This window comes from Cupressus sempervirens, chromosome 4, assembly GCF_028749045.1.
Source record: "Cupressus sempervirens isolate cs-2001-9-10 chromosome 4, ASM2874904v1, whole genome shotgun sequence".
NCBI lineage: Eukaryota > Viridiplantae > Streptophyta > Pinopsida > Cupressales > Cupressaceae > Cupressus > Cupressus sempervirens.
Window position 1 is genome coordinate 10,816,786 of NC_143121.1, and position 9,006 is coordinate 10,825,791.

Here is a 9,006-nt window from a genome sequence, read left to right on the forward strand (position 1 = left end):
ATTGAATTTCATAATTCAACCCATGATCAAACACAAAACCCTACCTCAATCTGATGCTATTAAGCAATCTCCAAAAACTATAAGAGAATTTGCTCCTCTTTAATAACCTTCTTCTGAAAATCTTCTTTAGAATTCGCCTTCTGAAATTTGCTTCCAAAAGTTGTCTCCCAAAATTGCTTGTCCTTTTTCGTGTCCCAATTCCTGTCTCCCCAAGAATGAACCCCCAACGTTGTGATAAACAAATTTTTTCTCAAACTGGGGCACTAATTGTGTGTTCACCCGAGAAGACTCTTTGCACAACTCAGTTAACTCCAATTAACCTTCCTTATCTTTTATTTTAATTTGCATTCATCTTTTATGCACATTAAGTTGATTTATTAAATAACTTTATTTAAAATTCTACTTGACTTCTATTTTAAATTAATTTATTAGTTTAATCTCATGTGCACTTTATGAAATTAAAATAACATTATTAATTTCTATAATTTAATCTTTTAAATTTATTACTCAAATTTAAACTCATGCTGGGATCCTTAAGGAATGTAACTTGTGATGTATGTTTGTTGATGATATAATGTTATTGCTTCCGCTACTATGTGTTTGATGTGTATGATATACATTCTTACTTTAAAATAAAATAAAAATGTTTAGCAAACTTAGTAAAACTCTAGGTTAATTCTTTTGGATCCCTTGGCGGGGCGTTACATCTAAATTTAAATAATTCTAAGTCTAACAACTACCAAATTCACATGAAAGAATAATAAGAAAGTCCAATGTCCATAATATACATTTGTTCCGAATGCCTCTTGGCAATTTAATTCAGAATGCTCAATCATCCACTGTACATGTCACAAGGTATGAAAGGCTTAAAAGAATATACATATGTAAAGATAAAGATACATCATCCTCAAATCCATGATACAAAGTACAGTAAAATAAATGAAACTAATAACATACCTGATACATCCATACATCCATAATGATAAAACATCTATCATAAAATCTAACCATCCATCATAATAATCCAAGAACATAGTGAAGGTAAATGCCAACCAAGAAAGTTCCAGCCATGGTGACCACGGACGGATCTCAATGGTAAGATTAAAAAGCACTACCACCTGACCGCGTGGAACCTAAATGGTCCACTCCCACCACGCTGAGTAGATAGTCTCAAGTCCCAAACAAGGTATCAAAATACAAAACACAATTACTCTCTAAGTTTGGGAAATCCTAAAAGTACACTAATGCAAAGGTTCCAACATAGATAGACATCTAGACCCAGAGGCAGCACAAAGACACGTAGGAAACCTACTATGCAAACGGGAAAGTGTCATTGCAAAAGTCACCTAGAAGTTACCCGAGCAATCCCTTAGGAATCTTGGGTCCCTAGTGATTCCTGCGGCCACTAGTATCCTCTCGTACTGACAAGGCATACTATGGAATGCAAGGTCGCAACCAAGCGTTCTCTCTACCCCATCCTAGCCTCTACTAGCACTCAAGGCATGGGAGAGAACATACAATTATCTTATTAGGTTCATTTAAGTCAGTATTTAGGTGAGATGTTTTCACTTGTTAAAACAACTTACAATGGGTTACTCCAGGCAACCTCTTAGGGCTCCGATCCCCATTGCAAGCCACTTCCCGACACTACACATAGATAACCTACCCTAGGCTCATGAAATCACGAATTAAAGAATCATAATAAAATCACCTTAGTCCTATACAAGCGACTGAAAAACATCATAAAAGATAAGCCACAAAAATTACATTAGTTCTTCATGAGCAACAGATAAGCATCAATTAATAATCATATGATCACAACAGTTCTCTATCATCAACTAAAGGCATCAATGATAAATCACAAAATCCAATGGTTCTCCAATGAGCAACCAGAAAGTATCCCAATAATAAATCACAATACTGATCAAAGACTCCAAAATGGTCAAGTCAACACATGACATCATCAAGAACATAACAAACACTTCAATCCTCTCAAGCAATCGAAAAGCAATCCAAGTATAACTGATCGATGACTCAAAAATGGTTAAGAAATATAACTGATCGATGACTCAAAAATGGTTAAGTCAGGTATCTTATATACATACACTTTAGCTTCACACCAGGAAACTAGAAAGTAATAACAAACAGTAATCACAAACATGTCATAGAGCATATCAACACATCACCAGGGTTGGGTTTAAAAGATCGAGATCAAAACAACATAACATCACATTCACATAATCCCTGAGCCTCTGGTAACAACCTAGGATTGGTCAAAACTAAGCCAACTCCTAAAACCACAATGCATAGACAATGCATAGAAAACATCATAAACTCATAATTTGGTTTGATTGATAATATATTGTTGAATTAATGTAACATTTCAGTTTTAGTTTCAAAGTATGTTTCAAGTTCAAAAGATTTCTAAATAACCCTACAAGTTGACTCATTCACTTGTTCGAATGAAACTAGAATTATTTGACTTCTATTTTAAATTAATTTATTAGTTTAATCTCATGTGCACTTTATGAAATTAAAATAACACTATTAATTTCTATAATTTAATCTTTTAAATTTATTACTCAAATTTAAACTCATGCTTAGATCATGCGATCTAAGAACCTTTAATAAATTTAATGTCTTTCAAATTTTTAAATTTATTTTAGAAACTTAATTGATAACATATTTAATTAATTTAATTAACAATAATAATTAGCATTTATTTAAAAATGAACTCCAATTATATTATTATTAAATTAAATAAATATCATCCTGTTCTAGATTTATCTTTGACCTTTAATCTCCAAATTTATTTCTTTTATTTAATTAATTAATTAATTAAATATAAAGATATCATAATAATTCTCTATTAAATTAAATCATTAATTAATCTTTTTAATTAGACTTAATTAATAGAAAATACACTAAGGACTCATAAAGCAACATACGAAAACCCATAATAGAAAAATACATACCAAATCAAACAAAAGGGTTATAATCATGAAATTACATCATTTGATGCATTTCGAGGGTACTTAACTCAGATACTTGTCCTAATTATTAATTAGGACAATTGGCTAAAGGGTTTAGGAATTGGACTTAAGAGTTATCTCCCCTCTCTTACCATTGAGACAATGCGATAGGGTACACTCATCCTGGCAATTCAGGGAAGTCGATACCCGGTACCTGCAACCTGCATAAAAATCCACGCATGTACAAACACAATATTCTAAGCTAAATAGACAATGGCAGGAAGTTGTGCATCGTGTAGATCCCAACTAGTAGGTGACTACGACTCCCTTCCTTAACCACATCAGAAACACCATACATAAATAAAACAAACACGCACACCATACACATGCAGTATGGGGTAAGTATCCATAAGAAACACATGGAATAATAAACCATCTAACTAAATATCATTGTTAACTGAAAATATTGAATAATCATCATACATGCATGAAATATAGAGTACCAAGTAATCTCATCATATAATAAACTGAGTGTAAAACAACATCTGATAATCTCTAAAATAATAATACTAATCATCAAACATAAATTGGCCTAAAAGAGTTTGGCAATGATATCAGAAATGTAGCTCAAAAATGTAGACTAGGGGCAGGCACTACACCCATATGGGAAGCATCACCATTTAGTCTAGTCTAACAATAGTGTTTTGTACCATTAGACTGATGCACTTATTGCATCATATACTCAAAAGTAGGAAGGGTCATAACCCTAAGCATACCTCTCAAGTACTCAAATTTACCTTTAGGCAAAGGCTTCATAAAGATATCTACAATCTCTAGTACTCACATACTCTAATTTGATCTCCTTTTCTATTTCTTTTTCTCTCAACACATGACACTTAATAGATATATGCTTAGTCTTAAAATGAAATGCATGATTCTTAGAGATACTCACTATACTTGAGTTATCACAGTAAATGATAATAGGTTCTTCAAACTCAATTCTAATATCCTTCAACATTTTCTTCATCGACAACTTTATTATAGTTATTTTCTACTGTAACATACTTTCCCTTAGATGCACTCTACGAAATACAATCTTTCTTCTTTCTTAGCCAGGAAACCAATATTCCTCCAAGGAAGAATACTCCACCACTAGTCCTCTTTTTGTCATCCATACTACCTACCCAATCTACATTAGTATATGTAAATAGAGTAAAATCACTTGACCTATCATACCAAATTCCATAGTCAGATGTTCCTTTCAAATATGTAAGTATGTTTTTTACTACTGCAAAGTGATACTCCTTAGGATTATCTTGATATCTAGCTACAATCCCAACTACATTTTGTATATCTAGTTGTGACTTAGGTATTGAAAACCTCCAATCATGGATCTATACTTCTTCTTCTCTACTATAGGTGTCTCATCTTTGCTAGATAACTTGTGACTAGTTATGATAGTTGTACCAACAAGTTTACAACTTTCTAATCCAAACCTTTTCAAAAAATCCTTTACGGTCCATTTGGTTTGTGGAATTTAAAAAACCCAAATTTCTACAAACCTTGGATTAGCCAAATCAAGGTTTTGCATATCTTCATTCTGATTTTTGGGATTTTACTGAAACTATTTGTTTCACTCGAGAGATGCATGTAAAGTGCATAAGCTTGGGGTTGAAGGAAAATTTTAAAAAGTAGTCCAATCTATTTTTTTTACACTCCTTAAAAAACAAAAATAGGTTTTTATTTTCAATTCCTACTTGCTAGTAGGAAGTTGGAAAACCTAGTTTTGAGGCAAAATTGGAAGTCCTGTATGCTAATTCCATTTTGCAAATTTTGAGACAAATGCACAAATTTTTAAATTTGGGTTTTAAAATAACCAATTCCTGTCATCTTCTAGGAACCAAATGGACCCTTAGGTACTTAGATTCTAAAATTAAAACACCATTACTATTCTACAGAATCTGCAATCCTAGGAAAAAAATCATTTCTCCTATGATGCTTATTTGAAACTCATTCTTCATTTCTTTAGTAAAATTATCACTTGCTTCATATTACCTCCAAATATGATGTCATTCACAAATATTACTATTATTAGCAAACCATTTTCAATTTCTTTCAGATGCAAGTTACTAGCTACCGTGCCTTAACCAAATCCAAGCTTTTCCAAATAATTGTCCAACCTTGCATGCTAAGTTCTAGGTGCTTACTTTAGACCATATAGATATTTCTTTAGTCTACATACCAAGTCTTTGTCTTATGATAAAGGGAAAGCTTTAGGCTTCTCAATATATACCTCTTCTTCAAGTTCTCAATTTAGAAAGGCTAATTTAGCATCCATCTGATAAACCTTGAACTTCTTATTTGCTGCATAAGCCAAGAAAATCCTTACTACTTCCATTCTGGCTATAGGGGCATATGTCTCATCATAGTCTATGCCTTCTTACTATTAATATCCTTTGTATACAAGTCTAGCATTTTTCCTCACAACTTCACCTTGCTCATTCATCTTGTTTCTGAATACCCATTTGGTTCCTATCACATTATTTTCTTTTGGTCTAAGAACTAATTTCCATGTTTCATTCTTGATAATTTGATCTAATTCTTCATTCATTCCTTGAATCCAATGATCATCTTTATATTCTTCATCTGCACTCTTAGTGTTGAAGGTGATGAAAGATCAACTCCACATCTCCCAAGAATCACCTACATGCAAACTCCTATCACAACAAGAGAGAAGCAAAAGCTATGGAGGCTGAAATTTCTAGATCCATAGATGATACATTCTTCATGAGAAATAAGAGAAATTGATATTATCAAAAGTGAATGAATTAAAATTACAAAGAGATCAATCCTTATAAAAGGAGAACAAAACCCTAACAGGTAAAATCTAGGTTACATGATAATAATTAATAAAATAATTAATTATTATATGCCTAAAGTTTAGCTCAAGTAAATGAGAAATAATAAGTGACTTAATAATTAAAATGAAATGATTTAATTAATAAATCAATATCTTATTACTGTAACACCCCCTTAAGATAAACTTAGGGAGTAGCTCTAATACCATGTTGAAGTTAATGAAAGATCAACCCCACAACCCTCGAGAATCACTTGCACGCAAATACTTATCATAGAAAGAGAGAAGCAAAAGCTATAGATGCTAAAAAATTTAGATCCATAGATGGGACATTCTTTATGAGGAAAAAGAGAAATTGAAATTATGTCTTTGATGCTTATGTTAGAATCTTTCCACATTCCAATCTGATATGAATCACATTCATATCTTCATAGTTACACTTGTAACTAGTGATGACTGTGTGATTCTATGATGTCCATTAATAATGACCCAATGATGAAAATAAGTTCTTTAACATTCTCTAATGAATGATGAACACGAAATCCTATGTTATAGTTTCTCTATTGTAAGTACACCTTTGCATTTTCATGTAGCTTGTATTATTAAACTTCATGTTAGTTTGCATTTTTAGGTCGCAAAATGAGTTTAGGAGGGTTTCTCTTCCTATTTATTGTGGACTTTTAATCAATTGTGCTCATGTTTTGATCTTCATCTCCTTATCTTTTTTCATGATCTCAATTGAAATTTCTATCTTAAATAGTTGATTGATTTTGGGGCATTATATTTCTTACAAAAAAATTTCATTTCTTCTTTTTGTTTCTTTCCATCTCTTCCAAATTTCTACCTTCTATTTGCTTTCACCCCACTTATTTTCTTCTAATTCACCTTTGGGGCATAATATTTCATGCTTGATGATCTACATGGGTTTTGTGATTCTTATATTTTCATCTTACATCACAAACTTTATCTTTTGTTTGATTTGATTAAATTTATCAATTTGATGTTCTCCTCTATCTCATTCTGATTTTGATCATGAGGGGGCAATATTTATCAACTTCAATCCTTGATTCAGTTTTATCAATTTTATCCTCAAATTTTTCAAGTCAAATTTTATTTGTATTCTTTGACTACATGTGTTCCTAAATCAATCACACATTAGTTAAAGAGGGGAAAATATATGCACCCTAAAATGGTCACCTATAGTATGGCCTCCCATTATTCAATTTATCAAATTTCGCGAATCAATGGTTTGCAATATTTTATTAAATCAATTCAAATCAATTTCTTTGATCAAATTGTAATTAATTTAATTATTTCAATATTTGCTAATGTTTGATCATTTTATCCTAAATCTTATTTAATTAAAAGAAAACCTCTCTTTTAATTAAATAATTAATCCACATTTAATTAATTAAGAGAAAAAACCCTCCTTTAATTTAATTAAAAATTTCCTATTTAATTAAAAGAACATGCTCCCTTTTAAGTAAATAAAATCCCACTTGAAAAAAAAAGTAAAATAAATTCTTTTTTCCTCTACACTTAAATGCACATATTTCTAAGTGGAATTCCATTTAATTTTCCTCCTCTTTTCTCACTAGTGGAATTTTGTCTCACATGGATCACACTTTCAGTTTAGTCCTTATGCTTGGCTTTTATCTCTTCAGCTCTGACTGCTTGTCATCTATTCAAGCTTCGTCTCCTTGATTCTTCTAACTCACTGTACTAATGCATCCATATCAGGGGTCTTCTTACTGAAACAGAGTAACTATACTCTCTTTCCTCTTTTCCACCTTCTTCAGCACTTTACACTTTCATGCTTGACCACCCCTCTCTCATTTTTTCTCATTAACTAATGACTCCTTATATAAAGATCTGATATGCCTTTGCCGCTCAATTCTCCCTCTTCACTTTTAGGGTTTCAATATGAATTAGGTAAAATACAATGTATCTACCCCATATCTTGTTCTCTTCTAGAAACTTCACCAACTGTATCCTCAAAAATGTTTTACATGGTGTTTTGTGCCACCAGCTCATCATTCTTATCTTCTATTTAATTTACAAACTTCTAAGTAATAACCTTGTCGGCTTAGTTCTGGCGAATCTTCGATCTTTGAAATAATGCAGCAACTCGACATTATTTGTTTTACTGATGCTCAACATCTTAGTGTTACTCGGCATCTACACAAAATTGTGTTACTCGGCACTTACAGAAAATTGTGTTACTCGGCACCTACAGAAAACTGTGTTACTCGACACCTACAGAAAACTGTGTTACTCGGCACCTACTCTTTACTCGGCACCTAAAGATCACTCAACTTATATGATATACTCGGCACCTTCTCTTAGTTGAGCTTTGTAAAAGACTTAGCTAACACCTAACCTCTTTAATATGTTTCAGTGTGCCCTTTTTTCTTTATCTTATAGTATGTTATCAAATACACTTTTTCATCAATGACTTAGCTGATCCTAGTACTTCATTACAACATTATAACTTCAACCTTTCTCTAGGTGTTCTAGTTACATCTTATTTATTGCCACCACCTTGTCAACCAACTAATTGATAGTATTTGGATCACTAAAGCAATTGTCATTCCTGCAAGTAGCAAGTTTGACATCAATGACAAAACAATGATTGAGAAAATTCTTTATAATTCCAACAACTCTTATTATCAATTCAATCATTTCTAAAAATCTCCCTCTTTGGCATTGATGGCAAACCAAACTGATCAATGGATCAACTTAGTTACCACCAAAACTGATTGTATATATTATCTGCTTCTTTTTTGTGCTGCTGCATCTTTACTATTGATCGCATATATCTCCCTCTTTCATATATATCTCCCTCTTTCTTTGCATAGATCAGTTTCGTCATATTTCTCCCTCTTTGACATAAATGCCAAAGATGAAGCATCTTTATCATGCAAAATATAAGCTTTGGCTTTTTCTTTGTCTTTCTCCCTCTGTCACCATGCTTGTGACTGATTTGGAGTTTTTGTTCTTGCTGTCATCCTTTGCATCCACCTGTTACTGTTCCAATGTTTGATTTTTGTTGATGCAAGGCAACTTCCTTGTTGCCTTAAACTGCTTGAGTTAGGGGTATTACCCCCAACTTACCTCTAAGATATTCATAAGCATCCTTGGGCAATGGTTTGGTGAAAATATCTGCAATTTGTTCCT